The sequence below is a fragment of the Phyllobates terribilis genome, unplaced genomic scaffold, assembly GCF_046119375.1.
Source record: "Phyllobates terribilis strain yellow unplaced genomic scaffold, ASM4611937v1 Scaffold_4__5_contigs__length_816908805, whole genome shotgun sequence".
Taxonomy (NCBI): Eukaryota; Metazoa; Chordata; class Amphibia; order Anura; family Dendrobatidae; genus Phyllobates; species Phyllobates terribilis.
The window spans coordinates 161,191,946-161,213,960 of record NW_027362764.1 but is presented as its reverse complement, the minus strand read 5'-3'; the positions used below and the strand labels follow the sequence as shown (position 1 = coordinate 161,213,960).

Here is a 22,015-nt window from a genome sequence, read left to right as displayed (position 1 = left end):
TGCATTCAGGATGGATTGGAGAGGGGAAAATTTAGAAAGAGGGAGCCCGATTAGTAAAGCGTGGCAATAGTCCAGACGAGAATGAATAAGAGCTACAGTAAGAGTTTTTGCCGAGTCAAAGGTAACAAAAGTTCTGATTCTAGAGATATTTTTGAGGTGTAGATGACACGAGCGAGTGAGTGATTTGATGTGAGGAGTGAAGGAAAGATCTGAATCGAGTATGACCCCAAGACAGCGGGCTTGTTGCTGGGGAGTAATGGTGGAGCCACAAACGGGAATGGCAATGTCGGGCACAGGTAGGTTAGTGGAGGGAGGAAATATGAGAAGTTCAGTTTTTGACAGATTCAATTTTAGATAGAGGGAGGACATAGTGTTAGAGACAGCGGAAAGACAATCGCTGGTATTTTGTAATAATGCAGGGGTGATGTCTGGAGAAGAGGTGTATAATTGGGTGTCATCAGCATAGAGATGGTACTGAAAATCGAATCTGCTGATTGTTTGTCCAATAAGAGCGGTGTATAAGGACAAAAGAAGGGGGCCTAGGACTGATCCTTGAGGGACCCCAACAATAAGGGGAAGGGGAGAGGAAGAGGAGCCGGCAAAAGACACAGTGAAGGAGCGGTCAGAGAGGTAGGAGGAGAACCAGGATAGAAGAGTGTCCTTGAGGCCAATAGAGTGAAGCATAGTGAGCAGGAGCTGGTGATCCACAGTGTCAAATGCTGCAGAGAGATCTAGGAAAATCAGCAGGGAGTTGTGACCTTTACTTTTAGCTGTTAGTAGATCATTAGAGACTTTGGTGAGGGCAGTTTCAGTAGAATGTGAAGAGCGGAAATCAGATTGTAAAGGGTGAAGAAGAGTATTATCTGAGAGATAGCGGATTAGACGGGAGTGGACCAGGTATTCCAGGAGTTTAGAGATAAAGGGAAGATTGGAAACAGGTCTGTAGTAAGCAGCACAGTTCTGGTTGAGGGATGTTTTTTTAAGTAATGGATGTATGCTGGCGTGTTTAAAAGAGGAGGGAAAGATACCAGATGAGAGGGAGAGGTTGAATATTTTAGTTAGGTGAGTGATGACAGCTGGAGAAAGGGACTTAAGGAGATGTGAGGGAATAGGGTCACTGGTGCAGGTGGTAGGGCGAGAGGAAGCAAGGAGCCTGGTCACTTCTTCTTCCGTGACTGGTTCGAAGTCAGAAAAGAAACTTAGAATTTCATAGCATGTCATTTTTGGGAAAGAGGTTCAATCATATAAAAAAATGTGAAAAAAAAGTGTTTCAAAAATTAAAACATTTAGCTGTGCATGTTTGTTTTTGCACAATTGTTTTACTAGCCTAATCTGACAAATGTACACACCACACCTATACTGTGGCCTACTGCCACATATTTATTTTTGTACATGCATGTACGTAGCTAGATAATATTTATTTTTACATCTTTTTTGGCAAGGGTTGTGTTAGAATCTATGTTGTTTTACTATCGGCCATCTTGTTGTGGTTTGCTGGCTTCTAGTCTTTTCCTCTGGTGCTGGGTGTCTTGGTCACGTGATCTCTTCACTCTTTATTACTCAGCACCTGTCTCCCATTCCCCACTGGACATCAGTATTGCTACGCTTGTTCTCTGGCTAAGTTGCCTCGTTAAGTTCTTTGTGCTTTGGACAATTGATATCCTGGGACTTCTTGTTCCACCAGTTTTGTTCCCTTTAATCTTCGTTTCTGCAACTAACTTTTCTGTTAGGAGGTCTCCTGTTTTTGCTCCCAGTCCTTAGATCTTTTAGGGACCCCTTTCCCCTTCCTTCAGGTCTTCGTTTGAGTTCAGTGCAGGAGTTTCGGTGGGGCTATTCACAGGGACAGCTTTTACCTCCTATTCCTTAGTTCTAAGTTGCAGAACATAACAGTATGTCCAGCCTCGTTTAAAGAAAATGAGTACCATCCAGGAGCTTGCTCAATGCTTGCAAGGGTTGACTCTGGAGGTTGCCGGTCTTCAGCAGTACGTGAGTAAATACCCTGCAGAACTCTATGAAGAACCTAAGGTAGGATTACCTGAGTGTTTCTCGGGGAAACGACACGATTTTTTTTCATTTAAAAATGCTTGTTTGTTGTATTTTCGGCTCAGACCTAGATCTTCTGGGAGTGAATTACAGCGTGTAGGGATTATTATGTCTCTATTGCATAAAGAACCTCAAATCTGGGTTTTTCCTTGTCTCCTGATGATCAACAATTTCTTGAAAAGAATAAGTTTGATTCTGAACCTTTGTCGTCTCCTTTTCCTGTGGTGGCAATTGATAATACTCCCCTGGAGCATGGGAACATTCTTCGAAAGGTCACTGGGTTTCCGCTTACTATGAATATGGAACATCAGAAGCTGATTGACTTGTTTGTACTTGCTAAGTTGCCTTCCCCGGTCTTCCTGGGGTTGCCCTGGTTAAAAGTGCATAATCCTTTGCTGGACTGGTCGTCTGGTTCCATAAGATCCTGGGGTCAGGGGTGTTATGGTAAGTGTTGTAATGTTCACATTGCGGCTGTTGTGAAGGGGGAGTTACCTGAACCCATTCAGGATTTTCGGAGGGTTTTTTCGGAGGTGGAGTCGAAAGTTTTACCACCTCATAGAGATTACGATTGCGCTATTGACTTCGTCCCTGATGCTAAGCTCCCTAAGAGTCGGTTGTTTAATCTGACAATTACCGAGAGGGAGGCTTTGAAGGAGTACCTTCAGACTAGTTTAGCTGCAGGTCACATAAGACCCTCTAAGTCTCCTGTGGTGGTTGGGTTCTTTTTTGTCAAAAAGAAGGATGGGGGTCTTAGGCCATGTCTGGATTTTTGGGAGATTAATAAGATCACTGTGCACAATCCTTACCCATTACCACTTATTCCGAATTTGTTTAACCAACTGACCGGAGCTAAATGGTTATCTAAGATTGACCTTCGTGGGGCATATAATTTGCTGCGGGTGAAGGACGGAGATGAATGGAAGACAGCTTTTAACACCCCGGAAGGTCATTTTGAGTCTTTGGCGATGCCTTTTGGGCTTACTAACGCCCCTGCATTTTTTCAAAATTTCATCAATGACATTCTGAGACCCTTGATCGGTAGGAGTGTTATTGTTTATCTGAATGACATTTTGATTTATTCATCGGATCTTGAGTCTCATTGGCAGAGAGTCCACGAAGTTCTTCAGATACTGAGAGATAACACACTCTTTGCTAAATTGGAGAAGACTCAGTTTGCTGTCCAGAAAATTATTTTTTTGGGTTTCTTTGTCTCTTGTGATGGTTTTGAGATGGACCCAGTGAAAGTTCAGGCTCTGCTGGAGTGGCCGAGGCCTGAGGGTTTGAAGTCCGTACAGAGGTTTTTGGGGTTTGCCAATTATTCCAGGATATTCATAAAGAATTTCTCTGTCATCGCTAAACCCATTACTGATCTCACCAAGAAGGGTGCTAACACAGTCCAATGGTCCACTGAGGCTATTGAAGCTTTTGAGTATCTCAAGGAGAGGTTCAGCTCTGCTCCTGTTCTTATCCAGACTGATGAGACCAAGCCATTTTTGGTTGAGGTGGATGCCTCATCTATAGGCGTAGGGGCAGTTCTGTCCCAGGAGGGTGAGGATGGGGTGCATCCCTGTGCTTTCTTTTCAAAAAAAATTTCTGAGACAGAGCTCAACTATGATGTTGGGAATCGTGAGTTGTTGGCTATTAAACTCGCGTTCGAGCATTAGTGACATATTTTTGAGGGGCTTGACATCCTATACAGGTTTTCACTAATCATAAGAATTTGATTTATCTGGATGCAGCTAAACGTTTGAATGCCCGTCAGGCTAGGGGGGCACTGTTTTTTGTCCGGTTCAATTTTTCCATAACCTTTGTCCTGGGGACAAAGAATGTTAAGGCTGACGCTTTGTCTCGTAGTTTCTCTCCAGCGGTTAATGCTGACAGGGAGGAGTGTATTTTTCAGAGAGGGGTGGTGGTGGCCATATTGGATTCTGAGTTGGAGAATAGCCTCCTAGGAGCTCAGAGTGCGGCACCAACTAACACTCCGTGTGGTAAATTGTTTGTGCCTAAAGCCTTGAGGAAAGCATTGTTTGTTGAATGTCATGAGTCTCGGTTGGCAGGTCATCCAGAGATTTCGGAAACTAGGAAGTCTATCAGTCGGAGTTTCTGGTGGCCAGGGTGGCAAAGGGAAGTCATCAAGTGGGTGCGTCAGTGTTCTGTGTGCGCTAGGTCGAAGGCCTCTCACGCTCCGGCTGCGGGGTTGCTGTGCCCCTGGGAAGTTCCTAGTTTGCCATGGACTCACCTTGCCATGGATTTTATCACCGATCTGCCTTTGTCGGAGGGTTTTTCTGTCATCTGGGTTGTTGTGGACCGGTTTAGTAAAATGTGTCATCTGGTTCCATTCAACAAGTTATCTTGAACCAAGACTCTTGCTAAGGCTTTTGTGAAGGACATTGTCAGGCTCCATGGTGTTCCCATGGACATTGTTTCCTATAGAGGACCACAGTTTGTGGCTCGCTTTTGGCGTGCTTTTTCTGACAGATTGAAAATTCATTTGTCATTCTCGTAGGGGTATCATCCAGAGTCTAATGGACAGACTGAAAGGAAGAACCAGGATGTCGAGCAGTTTTTGAGATGTTTTGTGGCAGACAATCAGGAAATGTGGTCAGAATTTCTACCACTTGTGGAGTTTGCCCTTAATAATCATATTTCTTCCTCGGCTGGTTGTTCTCCTTTTTTTGTTGTACTGGCAGGTATCCATCCTTTGGTCCATTTTCCAAAGTTGGGGCTGTTGTATCGGAGGAGGACAATTTTTCTGGTGATTTGGAGAGGGTTTGGACCAGTGTACGTCTGAACCTTAAAGAGGCTAACAGGAAATCAAAAAGGTATTTTGACAAAAAAAGAAAGGAGTCCTTGTTTGCTGTTGGGGATATGGTTTGGTTGTCCTCTAGGAATCTTTGTTTGAAAATTCCTTCTAAAAAACTGAGGCCTAAATTTGTGGGTCCTTTCAAAGTGGTTCAGATTGTCAACTCGGCAGCAGTGAGGTTAGGCATTCCCTCGTCCTGGAGGATTAATTCTGTGTTTCATGTGTCGATACTTAAGAAGGCGGACACGCCTGATAAGCAGGCGAAGCCTACTGTACCTACTGTTGATGAGGATGGTGAATTTGAGATTTCTCACATTTTGGATTCCAGGTGGCATAGAGGGAGATTACAGTATCTTGTGCCCTGGAGAGATTTCGGCCCGGAGGATAATTCCTGGGTGATGGCCGAGGATGTCTCGGCCTCAAGGCTAATTAAGACTTTTTACAGGAGATTTCCTGGTAAGGCTCGGCCTAGAGGATCTAGAGGATCCTCGTAAAAGGGGAGGTACTGTTAGAATCTATGTTGTTTTACTATCGGCCATCTTGTTGTGGTTTGCTGGCTTCTAGTCTTTTCCTCTGGTGCTGGGTGTCTTGGTCATGTGATCTCTTCACTCTTTATTACCCATTCCCCGCTGGACATCAGTGTTGTTACGCTTGTTCTCTGGCTAAGTTGCCTCGTTAAGTTCTTTGTGCTTTGGACAATTGATATCCTGGGACTTCTTGTTCCACCAGTTTTGTTCCCTTTAATCTTCGTTTCTGCAACTAACTTTTCTGCTAGGAGGTCTCCTGTTTTTGCTCCCAGTCCTTAGATCTTTTAGGGACCCCTTTCCCCTTCCTTCAGGTCTTCGTTTGAGTTCAGTGCAGGAGTTTCGGTGGGGCTATTCACAAGGAATAGGACACCCACCCCAGCGTAGGGTTAAGCTTAGTCTCAGTGCAGGGACAGCTTTTCCCTCCTATTCCTTAGTTCTAAGTTGCAGAATATAACAGGTTGAATAAACGGAATTTAAATGATTATCAAAAGTTATTTATAGTATCGATCAAAATGTATGGTAAAAGAAAAAGTGGCAATGACAATGGACAGGTTAATGCAAAAGACAAAAAAACATACCTGTACCATAGCTAAAAATGAAAGCCACACTTGGCCTCCTTTCCTTTGGCAAGTCTATTAGTGGGAAGGAAGCAGAGACAGTTATGGAATATATGGCACATCAATTATCTCAGTGACTGCAATATGATGTTACCTCTTAAAGTGACACTGTCAGTTTGAGTCAGTGTTTTGCAAAGAAAATTTTGTCTGATCACAAATGACTAAAAAGAATAGTTTTTGGACAATTTCTTTATTTTAAAAGCCATGAAAAGTCTGTCAGTGCTCTGTATTATTAAAAGAGCAGTTGGGTACTTCCGGGTTACCATCCAATTCTATGGTGAAGTCACTTTGACATTATGTAGAAAGGAGGAGTTGAACCGGCACATCCAACCAGGAAAATGTTAAAAAATATAACATTTTATTGGGAATTTTTTTTTAAAACATGGTAATAAAATGGAAATTATTTTCCATTTTATTATCATGTTTTTTAAAAAAAAATCCCAATAAAATTTTCTATTTTTTAACATTTTCCTGGTTGGATTTGCCGATTCAACTCCTCCTTTCTACATTTTGTCTGCGATCACCAATGGGTACGGCACCCACAGGATGAACTCCAGCTGAGGCTATTCGGTCTTCAACGTGGTAAGCTTCCAACCTCCATTCCCCTCCTCCCTGCATTCACTTTAACACTACTAAGGCTATGTTGTATTAAAGAGCTTTAAAGCATTTGATACACTCCTAGGAGAAACAAAAGAGTCACCTATCCAATGGTTGGTGCATCCATATAAATAAATAGAAATGAATTAATAAAGAAAAATAAAAATTAATACAAATAATAATAAAGATAATAATAATGAAGGCACCAAACCCACACATGATATAGGCTGAGAAACCAGAAAAACCTACACAGAATGGAGAAGTCAAAACAAATACATATAAATATAAATTTTATTGGACTAATGACAAACAATTAATAAAAGACAAGTGTATTAAAATAGGAGGCACCCAAGAGGGCGATGAAACACAGCAGCAGGAAGGAAGTGGATGATAATAAGAAATATCTAAAAATATCTATATATAATAATATATGAAAATTAATGATGAAGGGGGATGAAGTAATAAGGGAAGGGGATAAGTGGCCAGTCAATAAATGTGATGAGGCATGAGTAAATAGGTAATGGCAAATGAATCACATGCAGTGAATAAGTAAATAGAACAAGTGTGAAACCACATAGTGAAAGCAAATATGAAGAATCACCTTATCCATAACTTTCTCCTACTGGAATGGCGTCAGCCCCAACGCACGTTTAGGTGCAAGCCTTCGTCAGGGCGATGGGTCATCAATTTCATAAACCTGTACAATTCTTATCCATTCAGTTAGTACTGCTCCCCTTAGAAAGGAGAGTGCAGAAAATGCCATATTTCGTTTATCCTCATGTCACCCCTGACATATTATCAATAATATCCCCTATTGGGAATGGGTGAGATTGCCATGCAATTGTTGCAATTACAGTAATTTTATGGATTAATTACAACTACACACAAGGCTGTGAATACACATACTTGAATGTGGTGGAGAACTACTGTTTGGGCACAACAAATTATATGTCAACGGACCTTAGGCCTTAATTGGATGCCAGTGACTTTTCATGTATGCAAAAAAGGCTGATTTTGGTCAATTTTTACCATCAGAGTTTTATCAGTTTTTCTTGTATGCAAAATAAATGCAAAAATTGAAAAACTTATCCTATGATAACAGTGTTTAAAACAGACAGCACCCAGATGGCAATGCGTGCTGTCAGTGATTTCATGGACCCATAGACTTGATTGGAGAATTTTGAGCCACGACTAGGAGAAAAAAAATGGACTCCACACGGTCCTCAAAAAAAATAGGACAAGTGAACTGCCACACAGATTACATTGGGTATGCGTTCTATCTGTGAAAAATATGGATAGGACACAAACATGAAAAACAGACTTCTGAATGAGGCCTAAAACATATGTTTACACACTGATAAGGGAACTAGAAAATCTATTTCAGATTTGCCAATGAGTCCATTGCAGAATTTTCCAGTTAAAGGGAACCTGTCGACTCAGAAAACATCTTTTACCTGCAGCATTTAACCGGAGGAAATATGGTCAATCTGCAGGTTAATAGCGTTACAATGCTGTCCTAACACCTGACTGAAAGTGCAACTACAGGAAGAAAATGAACTAATTTCCTCCCAGGTAATTCACGTGGCATGCACAGAGCAGCTACAATCACCACTCACTATAATGTGAGCGACAGCTGTAAGCACGCCCCGGCACTTTGATTGACAGTATGCTCTGCAGATACACGCTGCACCCTGAGCTGTCAATCAAATTGCTGGGGCGTCCTTACAACCACTGCTCAATGTGTACTGAACGGTAACTGTTGCTGCTTTGTGCACAGCCCCCATGACTAAAAGCCAGAGGCTCCTGGGAGGAATAAAGTTCATCTTCTCCCAGGCAGATTTGGAACACTATTAACCTGCAGATTTACTCTATAGCTGCAGGTAAATAGCGTTTTCCGAGGTTACAGGTTCCCCTTAACTCTTGGATTTCTGCAGCAGAGCTACAAGCTTCATATGTTGTAGAATCTCATTCAATGTAGCTAATGCATGTGGAACCCACAAGCTGTTTCACACAGAATCCACTTCAATAAGTTAAATTGATAATCTTATCTGTTTGGCTAGTATTATAATACGGTGCGGAAAATCTCCAGTAAATCGGGAAAGCATGCATTTATCCAACAAATGCACATTTCTTATTTAAATTATTAGAATCCTGATTTCACACAGACTTTGGTGTACCTGGGAAACTATTTGTAGAACGTCAGGACAATATACACTGCTCAGCATAAATGAGCACACCTCCTTTGAAAAGTAAGATTTTAATCAATCAATCTGTCTGAACAATTTCCAAAATTTTGACAAGATTGAGTTTCACGGAAAATGTTTTAATTCCTAACATGATAGTAAAGTTAATATATAACTTTCATTACAATATCTAGAGATATACTCAAATTAGTTGATGCAAAAATGAATACATCCCACATCAAAAACTACTATATATAGTATTTTGTATGACCTTCATGATTTTTATGGACAGCACCAAATCGTCTTGTCCTGGAATAAACAAGTTGGTAACATATTGCAACATTTATTTTTTTCCATTCTTCTAGAACGACCTCTTTTAGAGCCTGGATGATGGATGGAGAGTGATGCTCAACTTGTCTCTTCAGAGTTCCCCATAGATGTTTGACTGGGTTCAGACCAAGAGACATATTTGGCCACTGAATCACTCTCACCCTGTTCTTCACAAATGCAATAGTGGCCTAAGATGCCTATCTTGGATCATTGCTGTGTTGGAAAAGTGCAAGGGCACAGAGTGATGGTAGCATCTTCTCTTTCAATATAGATCAGTACATCTATGAATTCATGATACCATCAATGAAACGTAGCTCCCCGATACCCACAGGACTCTTGCAACCCCATATAAGGACAGTGCTACCACCATGTCTCATTGTAGGCAGCAGGCATTTTTCTTTGTACTCCTCACCTTTGTGACACCATACAGTTTTGAAGCCATCATTTCCAAGAACATTTAGTTTGGTCGCATCACTCCAGAGTATAGCGTTCCTGTAGTCTTCATATTTTTCAGCATAGGCCCTGGCAACTTGGAAGCGGGTTTTTTTGTGCCTCAGCCTTAGGAGTGGCATCCTTTGAGGATGACACCCATGCATGCCATTCCAATGCAGTGTATCGCTGTATTGTATAAGAAGCAAAAAGAAAAAAGAATATGCTATACACAGGGATCATCAGATAATATTATGATAAAGCCTTTATTAGTGCAAGCTACAACAAAATATTAAAAACAATTAAAAAAGTCAAACAAGACATACAAGTACACCCATACTAGGGTGAAAAAAGCTCGGTCATTCAAATCACCAATATTGAGAATAATGTTATATCCTATAGATAATAAGTAATCTAGGATATAAAGATAGTAAAATATATATAGTATCAGAAAACCCTAACAAATTAAGGCTCAATTGATAGACAATACACAAAATATATATAATACCATGATGTATATAACTATAATAGCAGCAATACACTGGCAAACAAATCATTAACAGCACAGAGTGCAAACAGAATAAAAGCTGATCCACACACAATATAGAAAAAGTGAAAAAAATATATCAAGTATATATACATAAGGTGCTTAAAAGTGCTAGATACAAAAAGGAAGCTAGTCCCCGGAATAAGGAAACAGGTATAACCTATGATAACCAAACAAAGATGCCAATGGTGTTTGCTTTAGAGCCGCCAGTTTAGCATGGTAACCTGGATCCAAAGGGATGGTCAGAAGAAATAATAAGTTGCAATGCCTGACGCGTGTCACCACCAAAGTATGGCTTCCTCAGGGACCCGTAAGTAATGATGTGTAGCACACAGTATATATATATATATATATATATATATATATATACAGTACAGACCAGAAGTTTGGAAACACCTTCTCATTTAAAGATTTTTCTGTATTTTCATGACTATGAAAATTGTACATTCACACTGAAGGCATCAAAACTATGAATTAACACATGTGGAATTATATACTTAATAAAAAAGTGTGAAACAACTGAAAATATGTCTTATATTCTAGGTTCTTCAAAGTAGCCACCTTTTGCTTTAATGACTGCTTTGCACACTCTTGGCATTCTCTTGATGAGCTTCAAGAGGTAGTCACCGGAAATGGTCTTCCAACAATCTTGAAGGAGTTCCCAGAGATGCTTAGCACTTGTTGGCCCTTTTGCCTTCACTCTGCGGTCCAGCTCACCCCAAACCATCTCGATTGGGTTCAGGTCTGGTGACTGTGGAGGCCAGGTCATCTGGTGTAGCACCCCATCACTCTACCTCTTGGTCAAATAGCCCTTACACAGCCTGGAGGTGTGTTTGGGTCATTGTCCTGTTGAAAAATAAATGATGGTCCAACTAAGCGCAAACCGGATGGAATAGCATGCCGCTGCAAGATGCTGTGGTAGCCATGCTGGTTCAGTATGCCTTCAATTTTGAATAAATCCTCAACAGTGTCACCAGCAAAGCCCCCCACACCATCACACCTCCTCCTCCATGCTTCACGGTGGGAACCAGGCATGTAGAGTCCATCCGTTCACCTTTTCTGCGTCGCACAAAGACACGGTGGTTGGAACCAAAGATCTCAAATTTGGACTCACCAGACCAAAGCGTAGATTTCCACTGGTCTAATGTCCATTCCTTGTGTTCTTTAGCCCAAACAAGTCTCTTCTGCTTGTTGCCTGTCCTTAGCAGTGGTTTCCTAGCAGCTATTTTACCATGAAGGCCTGCTGCACGAAGTCTCCTCTTAACAGTTGTTGAAGAGATGTGTCTGCTGCTAGAACTCTGTGTGGTATTGACCTGGTCTCTAATCTGAGCTGCTGTTAACAGGCTCGGTCTGGCCTGGCGGGGCGCCGGGAAATTTCCCGGTAGGCCCCGGGCCCCATGCAGAGGGAACTGAAGAATTTAAAAAAAAAAAAGTGGTCGTGGGCCCTTTAAGGGCGCGCGCACGCACTTTCACCGACGCGATGCCCAGGACAGTACCGGGAGGGGCCTGGGAGCAGGAGAGCAGGGGCTGCACTGCAGCATCACACTCAGCAGACAGGGAAGCACGTCTGCTAAAAGTGACGTCACAGCGCGCCCTGCACTGCAGTCTCCCACATTAGGAGCGTGTCTGTACACTGTATGGGCTGGAGACAAGCCAAGGTACTGTAATATTTGTGTGTTTGTATGGATTTTTATGTATATGCTGCCTGCATGTGTGTGTGTACAGTGTGTGTATATGCCTGTGTGTGTGTACAGTGTGTGTGTATATGCGTGTGTGTGTGTACAGTGTGTGTGTATATGCCTGTGTGTGTACAGTGTGTGTATATGCCTGTGTGTGTGTACAGTGTGTGTGTATATGCCTGTGTGTGTGTGTGTATATGCCTGTGTGTGTGTGTACAGTGTGTGTGTATATGCCTGTGTGTACAGTGTGTGTGTATATGCCTGTGTGTGTGTACAGTGTGTGTGTATATGCCTGTGTGTGTACAGTGTGTGTATATGCCTGTGTGTGTGTACAGTGTGTGTGTATATGCCTGTGTGTGTACAGTGTGTGTATATGCCTGTGTGTGTGTGTACAGTGTGTGTATATGCCTGTGTGTGTGTGTACAGTGTGTATATACCTGTGTGTGTGTGTACAGTGTGTGTATATGTGTGTGTGTACAGTGTGTGTATATGCCTGTGTGTACAGTGTGTGTATATGCCTGTGTGTACAGTGTGTGTATATGCCTGTGTGTGTACAGTGTGTGTATATGCCTGTGTGTACAGTGTGTGTATATGCCTGTGTGTGTACAGTGTGTGTATATGCCTGTGTGTGTACAGTGTGTGTATATGCCTGTGTGTGTACAGTGTGTGTATATGCCTGTGTGTGTACAGTGTGTGTATATGCCTGTGTGTGTATGTCTCTGTGTGTGTGTGTGTGTATATACCTGTGTGTGTGTACAGTGTGTTTATATGCCTGTGTGTGTTTATATTCCTGTGTGTGTGTTTATATTCCTGTGTGTGTGTGTTTATATGCCTGTGTGTGTATATGCCTGTGTGTGTGTGTGTGTGTGTATATATGCCTGTATGTGTGTGTGTGTATATGCCTGTGTGTGTATATGCCGGTGTGTGTGTATATGCCTGTGTGTGTCCATTGTGTATGCCTGTGTGTTTATGTGTCTTCACACATACGTGTGTGTGTGCTTCCCTGCGTGTCTGCATTTTTGTGTGTGATTGTCTGAGTGTGTCTGTGCATTTCTGTGTGTGCTTGCCTGTGTGTGTACTTGTCCCCATTTCTGTGAGTATGTGTATCTGCGTGTGTATATTAGGGCTCTTTCACATGTCCTGATATTTACGGGACTAGAGATATCCGTGTCCACCTGTGTGTCATCCTTAGTGACACATACTGGCGCTTGGGAATCAGTATACAGTTAGCGCTGTTCCCAAGAGCCGGGTGCTGAGCGCTGCCCTCATCATAGATCCCTGCAGGCGCTGTGATCAGCAGCAGCGGGGTCAATGATGAGAGTAGTAGTCTACTCCCACCGTGTCCGTGTCCAACTGTAAAAATAAGAATAAAATAAAAAAATCCTTATACTCACCTCTCCTAAGTGTCCCCCGCTGTAATCCGTGCGAGCGCTCACGCCGAGGAGAATGACTTCTGCAGCGAGCTTGCTCCAGAGCTGCGCTTAGTGAATGACAGGGCACCGCTTGTTGAGCGCAGCTCCGGAGCCCACTCGCTGCAGGAGACATTCTCCTCGGCGTGAGCGCTCGCACGGATTACAGTGGGTGACACTTAGTAGAGGTTAGTATAAGTTTTTTTTTATTTTATTCTTTTTACAGTTGGACACAGCTTGTATAGACTATTACTCTCATCATTGACCCTGCTGGTACTGATCACAGCGCCTGCAGGGATCTATGATGAGGGCAGCGCTCAGCGCTCTTCCCAAGCACCGGGTCCTAACTGTCATCAGTGTGCGGGACTTTTTGCGGTCTGGACAGCAGGTAAAAAACAGACATGCCAGCGTGTTTTGCCCACGGACACCACATGGTCTGTAGAAAGTGGAAACACACTGACATGTGCACATACGCATTCATGTGAATGGGTCTACGTGTGTCAGTGTCTCTGGTACGTGTGGAAACGGTCACCGCATGTACTGACGTGTGAAAGAGCCCTTAATATGTGTCTGTGTGCGCTTTTGTGTGTGTAAGCGTGCTTCTGCGTGCTCTTCCGAAGATTTATTATATTTGGAGAGAGATGGGAGAGGAATTTTAGGAGACAGAATGGGGAGATGTGTGAAGAAACAGTATGGTGAACTAGGGGAGGGGTGGGAATGGGTGCGGGAACAGAATGGGGAAGGGATGTATAAGACAGTATGGAGAGTGGGGGAATAGTGTGAGGAGACAGTATGGGGGGAGAAAAGTGTGAGGTGACACAGTACAGAGACTAGGTAGTGTGGGGGAAGGTATAGAGATGCGGCAGTATGGGGGAAACAGTGTGAGGGCACAGAAAGGAGGGAACAGTATGCTGAGGATGGGGAGTGTGATGAGGGGGCACAGTATAGAGACTGGGCAGTATAGGGGGGACACAGTGTGAGAGGACAATGTGAAGAGGGGGCCCAGTATGGTAAGGAGAGGACAGTGTGGCGAGCAGGTACCATAAGAGGGGTAGAGTGTATGTCATGTTTTGTGCAGGGAGCATTGTAAGAGTTAGGTTTATTCAGGGGCTCAGTGTAGATATTTTTATTCAGGAGCATTATAATGACACTGCTATCTTTAAGGGCATCGTGTGGGGATGATCTGCAGAAGACCAGAGAAGATGGAAGTCTGCAGAGACGAGCTGTGGATGAGAAAAGTCATCATGGAGACTGGACAAGAGGGAGACGAAAAGAGAGAGAACGACTCTAATCAGAGAAGACGTCTCAGGTAAGATACCTGGATGTAAATGTTCATTTGTGATCCTGCCTGTGTCTCATCAGTACTGTGGTTCCTGTATGGTCCGCAGTCTGATGATGACTGATAACTCCCAGTATCTCTATTGTTAGTTACATACTGGGAGTTGTAGGTTTATGCGATACAAATATATATGGGGCTGACCTGACATTACAAATGATGGTGGTTCAGATGATGTATTCATGTACTGATGAGTTTGTGCGCGTCTGCGTGTTTGTGCGCGTCTGCGTGTGTGTGCGCTTCTGCGTGTTTGTGCGCGTCTACGTATCTGGAATAATATGTATTTTGTAAGATGCGTGTATGTAAGAGTCCATTGTGGTGTGTAATAACATTCATATGCTTGAGGCACCTTTACTAAATCTATTAGGACTCACTCACATGTGTTAGGGAATTCCATTTGTCTTTCCACATTTAGGAACAGACAAGTGAAATTTGCTAACCTTGTCATAACCATAGGGTTGTACTTGTATGGAGCGGGTTCAGGAGCTGAGCCTGCTCCATACCAGGCAGATGTCGGCTGTGTTACATAGCCAGCGTCTGCCTGTAACAGCAGTGATCAGAGCTCGCCTTGATTGCTGCTGTTTTGAGTATTTAAGTGCCCTTGTCAATCACTGACAGCAGCATTTAGCTAGCATGATAGCCGGTGCATGCAGTCACCTGCTCCCTTCTGCCCCCTGTGACGCAGTTGCAGATTGCTGATGGGTTGCCAGTAGTGCTGAGTGAGCGTGGTCGGATAAGGTGTTATCCCAGCATGCTCGGGTGTTATCCAGGTATCTTGTAGTGCTCTGCTAATATGCTCGAGTCCCTGCGGTAGCATGTTTTGCGGCGGTAGACAGAAGCAACATATGCAGGGATTACCTAACAAATAGGCAATTCCTGCATGTGTTGCGTCTGTCTACCGCCGCAAAACATGATACCCTGGGGACTCGAGCATATTAGCAGAGCACTACAAGATACCTGGATAACACCTGAGCATGCTGGGATCACACCTTATCTGACCATTCTCGCTCAGCACTAGTTACCAGCTGCTGCTGCCATGTTAGTCGTTCAATGAAGCTCAGCCTGAGGTTGGCCTCCATGGAAGTGTCACAATCCAGGTGCCGGACGGTATTGCAGCACCCTCACTTTGTAGTTCGCAGTGACTGTAATGTCTCCCTCCTTGCACCGATCCTATGACAGGAAGCGAGTGGCGGCAGGGAGAATAAAACGTAATTTTCTCTGTGTAGCCAACGCTTTTCCAATAAGCCGTCTAACCAGGCTTTAAACCCTATTTACCTGCAGATTACCCCTATATCTGCAGATAAATAGCGTTTTTCAAGGTGACAATTTACCATTAAAGGGACTCTGGCAGTACGGAATGACTGTTCGAACAAAGTCCTGCCGCTCAGTGCTTCACAGCTGGTGGGCTGTAGTGTGGGCCCCTAGAGTCAGTTCCCCTGGTGGGCCCTAGGCACCCCAGTCCGACCCTGGCTGTTAACCTGCGATTTCTGAGGCTGGTGACTCGGATAAACTTATCCTCAGAAGCAGAGGTGACTTTTGGTCTTCCTTTCCTGGGGCGGTCCTCATGTGAGCCAGTTTCTTTGTAGCGCTTGATGGTTTTTGCAACTGCACTTGGGGACACTTTCAAAGTTTTCCCAATTTTTCGCACTGACTGACTTTCATTTCTTAAAGTAATGATGGCCACTCGTTTTTCTTTACTTAGCTGCTTTTTTCATGCCATAATACAAATTCCAACAGTCTATTCAGTAGGACTATCAGCTGTGTGTAACATCCCTGGTGGTGTGCTTGTGTGGCACCCCAGGGGTCTGGTTTCCACAGTAATAGCCATATTACGTCTGTGAGCAGGTGGGAGGTCTCCTGGTCAGGAATCCTAAGCATACCACACCTCCTGCCCAGTCCTGGGAGGGGAAGAACTTCCCCTATATAAAGCTGGGGCTGAGGCAGGGTTAGTGAGTAGAGTGAGAGAACACAGACAGAGACACAGTCTGGTCTGTAGTGGAGCAGCTATAGGGAAAGAAAGATCAGGAGCTCTGTGGGAGCTGTGCTAAAAGAGATCAGGGGCTGGAAGCTGTAGAGCTCGCCCTGATTGAAGAGTTCTGACCGGACCCGGAGTCCGAGGCTGTGGGGACGAATCCTTGCCCAGCAGCAGAAACCGACCGGCAGGGGATTTCAGGTCCTCTGGCCAAGAAACCCGAAGGCACGGTCACACGCAAGGGACCAGCACCGCCGTCGTGGAGCGGAAGCTACCAGAAGGCCCCGAGTCACCGGCCATACGGGTTAGCACCACACGGTACACTCAGGGACGTGGGCTACTTTTACCCGCCTCTAGCAAGGTAGCCAGAAGAGTATGATTAGTTGGGGAGGCCTACAACTCCGCCTGGCCAGGGGAGATTCCATCTGCTCACGGACTGACCAGGCCCCGATCGCTAGCCAGTACTCCGGGAGGGTCTACCTTTGCCACCAGTAAAGACCCTGAACTACACCGCACCGTCTCTGAGTGTTTCATCATCCACGTCCGCTGCCCTGAGGCCATACCCCTCCCGTTGGGGGTTATACCATCCACGCTGCACAACCGTACCACCGGCCTCAGCGGTCTGCCCTGCAGCGGCGGTCTCATAACCGCATTCAACGGGTGGCGTAGTCGAGCAATATAACATCTTCTGACAAGCACTGCCACTTAGTTTGACTCCCTGGGCACGGACCGGGTCACCGCCACGAAACTACTACCCCTATCTGATCCGGCTCCGGGTAGGCCCCCGCGTGCGCAACGCTACTCGGCACAGGTCCAGGGGCGCGTCACTTGCATAGTGCACCACCTCCCACTATGCAAGATCGCAATCTTACCTGTCTGTCCAGTCTGCTATTCCTACTCCAGTTCTTGCTGTGTGCTTATCCCTTGACTGACTGCTTAGGGCGGTGGCCTGGTTACTTCCTGATTCTTGTAGCTGCTGTGGGAGCAACCCCTTATGCGTCTCCAGCCTATTGCTGTGAGTCACTGGATATTAAACCCCCTCCACCCTGTAGGAGGTGCCTGAGCAACTCTTACCTTCAGAGAGCTCCTTGCCTCTGATGTGCCAGGTCCCGTCCCATTCTGTTTCTTGACTGTCCGCCAACCTGGGGGCTGTATTCCCAGGCCTGTCTGGGCTATCTCCTGGCCTGTTTGTTCGCCTCTCTGGGGGCCGTATGCCCAGACCCGCTCCTGTATCTTGTTGCAGTGTCTGTTCCTGTCTGAACACTCTCCTAGCCTGTTTGTCTCTATGTTCGTATTTTCCCTTTTCTTGCAGTGTCTGAACCTGCACCTAACTCCAACTCGTTGTCTCTGTACTTCTATTTGTGAGTTTCGAGTCCACTCGCTACTTCATTGCAAGTACCTTGCGTGCATCTGGTTCTGCTTGTCCCTTCCAGTCTGTTCCGTGTGAACAGAGCCCTGTCCTCTCTGCTCTGCTTTGCTCACCGCTTCGGCGGCTCCTCTCAGCTCTACCTTGCTCACCGCTCCGGCGGTTCCTCTCTGCTCTGCCTTGTCCACCGCATCTGCGGTTTTGCTCTGCTCAGCTTGTTCACCGCGTCTGCGGTTTTGCTCTGCTTTGCTTGTTCACCGGGTCTGCGGTTTTGCTCTGCTTTGCTTGTTCACCGCATCTGCGGTTTTGCTCTGCTTGGCTTGTTCGCCGCATCTGCGGTTTTGCTCTGCTTGGCTTGTTCGCCGCTTCCGCAGGTTTTGCCTTGCTCTGCTCATTTACCGCACCTGCGGGTTTTGCTTTGCTCTGTCCATTTACCGCACCTGCGGGTTTTGCTCTGCTCTGTTCGTTTACCGCATCCGCGGGTTTTGCTCTGCTCTGTCTGTTTACCGCACCTGCGGGTTTTGCTTTGCTCTGTTCGTTTAGTGCACCTGCGGTTTCGCTCTGCTCTGTTTGCTCACCGCTCCGGCGGTTTTACTCTGCTTTGCTTGTCTACCACACCTGCGGCTCTGTTCCTATATCCCAGTCTGTACTGGACTCTATCCAGCCTGCGCTTCAACCTGCTACTATCTCCCTGTCTGCATAACAGCCGTGTTTGCCAGTACCCACCTGCCTGCACTCCAGCCGTGCTCGCCAGTAACCACCTGTCTGCATACCAGCCGTGCTTATCAGTGTCCACCTGTTTGCATATCAGCCGTGCCTGCCAGTGCCCACCTTTCTGTATGCCAGTCTAGCCTGCCTGTTCCTGCATTCCCCGGTGTGGGTCAACAGCTGTGACCGGGGTCTGACCTGGAGTCGCACCTGGTTCCTCTGCTCGGTTCCTCCTTGGTTCACGGAGTCGTTAGCCGCCGTGCGACCTAGGTCGGATCGGGTAGATACTTAGTTACGCCCCTCCAGGCACTCCTCGGTTCATGGTACAGTGGGATCACTAATCACGCTCACGCCAGTCAGCCCGGGCGTGTGCGTAACACTGTGTATCCACCAGACTTCTGCAGAACACAACTGATGGTCCCAACCCCATTTATAAGGCAAGAAATCCCACTTATTAAACCTGGCAGGGCACACCTGTGAAGTGAAAACCATCTACCTCTTGAAGCTCATCAAGAGAATGCTAAGAGTGTGCAAAGCAGTCATCAAAGCAAAAGGTGGCTACTTTGAAGAACCTAGAATATAAGACATATTTACAGTTGTTTCACACTTTTTTGTTAAGTATATAATTCCACATGTGTTAATTCATAGTTTTGATGCCTTCAGTGTGAATGTACAATTTTCATAGTCATGAAAATACAGAAAAATCTTTAAATGAGGTGTGTCCAAACTTTTGGTCTGTACTGTATATTAATAGAATATCCAAATGCTCATCTCAATAGCACTGTCATGTGACAACACATACATCTCTCCAGAAAACCACTAGATGAAAAAAATGAGAGGTAACAAATATATTACTAGTAGTTTACGCAAATATCCAATAGGACCTAAAACAATAGTATAGGCCCAACATGCTGTTTGCATAAATATACAAAATATATCAATATAAATATCAATTGTCATAGTTCAGTTTTTGAAAGAGTGATAAGTGTTTCTTTTAAATACAGCAGGTGAACAAACACAGGAACTCATGGAATCGCCAGGAAGATCCTGAAGAAGAGTGGTAACAGCTATCCACAGAGGTGAGTATTAGAAAAACGTGCCAGAAACCTGTGAAAAAAAGATCCAAAAATAACACAAATTAATAAAAAATACAAAATAAATAATAGTATATACAGAAAAATTAATATTTATTTTCAGTAACAACCAGCAATAATGATCAATTAAATCTGTTTATAGAATCCAGTAAACAGTAACTCTTCATTGAATCCATGTGGAGCCAGACTGCGTAAATTATGAACCCACTTAGATTCATATCATAAGAGACAATTCATAATGTTACCACCCCTAATGCTGCTAGAAACTCCCTCCAAAATGAAAACCTTCAGACCACCCAAATGACTATTGTGATGGTCAAGAAAATGTGTCGCCATCGAAGTGAGGGATTTCCTTTAGCCGGTCTTTTTTGGCAGTGGCCACATTGGAAAAGTATTGTTGAATCCTATGCCTTAACTCCTGGGTCGTTTGTCCCACGTAGGTATTAGGGCAATCACACACAATGGCATATACAAGATTTCTCGAACGGCAGTTGAAAAAAGTGTTAGAATTAATTTGTGAAGGAAAAATCGACAGATACCTTCCTGTGCAGTTACAAAGAGACAGATATTACAGTTTCCACATGGATATGTTCCTACTATTTTTTTTTACCTCTGTTTAACTTGTGGGTCAGTCTCCTAAAGTGACAGCAAGTTGGGTTATCTTTAAGATTCTTAGCCCTTCTAGCCACCAAACTAGGTGCTGAATAAAGAAATGGTATTAATTAATTTTCGCTCAATAAGATCCCCCAGTTGTGAGTCAGGATCTTCCGAATATCTTACTATTGGTTATTGAAATTTGTAATAATACTAATAGATCTTGATTTTTCTTTGGTGTGTTTCTTCAATAAATCTTGTCCATTACTATCTTTTGCAAATTGAAAAGCCCTTGAAATAGTCTTAAGTGAATATCCCCTCTCTCTGTGAGATCTCATATTGTGCATTTATTAGTGATGAGCGAACGTGCTTGCCACTGCTTGGTACTCGCCCGAGCATCACAGTACTCGACAAGCTCACCGCTCGGCGAGTATTTCGGGGTTGCTCTGGCGGGAACTCAGGTCCCCGCCCTGCATCTTTGGCACTCTTTAAAGAGCCAATGAACATGCAGGAATTACTTGCCACACACTGTAATGCCGTAGCCATGTTTGTTGTGGGCATTACAGTGATTGGCTGACCGCACAGCGTCATCAGGTCTATATAAGACCTGGCGCCGCTATGCTCGTCACAGTCTACCCCGGAATCAGGCAGAGTAGGGAGAGCTGCTGCTGAGTCAGGGAGAGATTTGCTTGTTTAGAGGTAGTATAGGTATTCCACAACATATATCTATATATCCATCTGAACTAATAGTCCTTCTGAGGACTAATCCAGGTGCATATTTTCAGTGGTGAAGATGATAGCAGGAGTTAGGCGGGTAGGCAGTGTATGTGGCAGACTGCAGTGCATATAGTGCAAGAGGGTCCATAGCACGTTCCTGCTGCTGCTGTTCTTACAGATATTTTTAGACATAGCCCCAGGTATCAGGGGCCAGGGCAATTTTTTTTTTTTATCTTAATTCTGGTTATTTGCTTAAAAAGCAATCCAGAGTACACCATTTTTCTGCTCCATTTGCTTGTTAGCACTGCAGAATACAGACAGATCTTTTCCATATTACAGCAATAAAAATGCAGAAATTTGAACTTAACCTGGAAAATATTGGCCTCCTTTTCCTTTCTGTTGCAGTCTGTCGGTCAAGCTATTTAAAACCGTGGTTCTCTGCCAGACATATCACACATAACAGTGTTCCAAAATCAGCCATTTCCGCCTTCCATTTCGTTGCAGTGTGTCGGTCAAGCTATTCACACTAGGTCTCTGTGATGAATAATATTAGTAAATTATAGGCCTGTTATTTAAAACGGTGGTTCTCTGTCAGACGTATCACATATAACTGCGCTCCGAAATCAGCCATTCTAGTGAACGTGGAAAATATTTTCTTCCATTTAAAATGGGCAAGGTGCGTGGCAAGGGACGGGGAAGTGGACATGATGGTAATAGTGCATGCAGAGGCCAAGGCCGAGGCAGTGGGCAAGCTGAAATTGTGCCAAAACAAACACCCACATCTTGTCACCCGACCTTCCTGTCCCAATTTCTAGGGGACCGCAGCACACCACTATTGAACCCAGAGCAATGTCAAAAGGTTGTTGATTGGACAGCAGATAATGCTTCCAGTCACTTTGCCACCACTACTACCACCCTGTCTACCACACAGTCAAGTCTCAGTAGCCGTGAGTCTGGACCGCATATTCCTCACCCTGATCCTCCTTCCTCCCACCATGCCGAGTGCCCAGAGACAACTGATCACACATTTGGACACTCAGAAGAGCTGTTCACTTTTACATTTG

The 22,015-nt window shown here is 44.5% G+C and overlaps 1 long non-coding RNA gene across 3 annotated transcripts in view; it reads left to right on the top strand.

Moving 5' to 3' along the window:
* LOC141264264 (uncharacterized) overlaps window positions 1-22,015 on the top strand; it is a 225,954-nt gene that overhangs the window by 174,214 nt on the left and 29,725 nt on the right. For all 3 annotated transcript variants that reach the window (XR_012319863.1, XR_012319862.1, XR_012319864.1), the window contains one exon: window positions 19,551-19,625. This is a non-coding gene — a long non-coding RNA (uncharacterized lncRNA). The remainder of the gene's footprint in view (window positions 1-19,550; window positions 19,626-22,015) is intronic.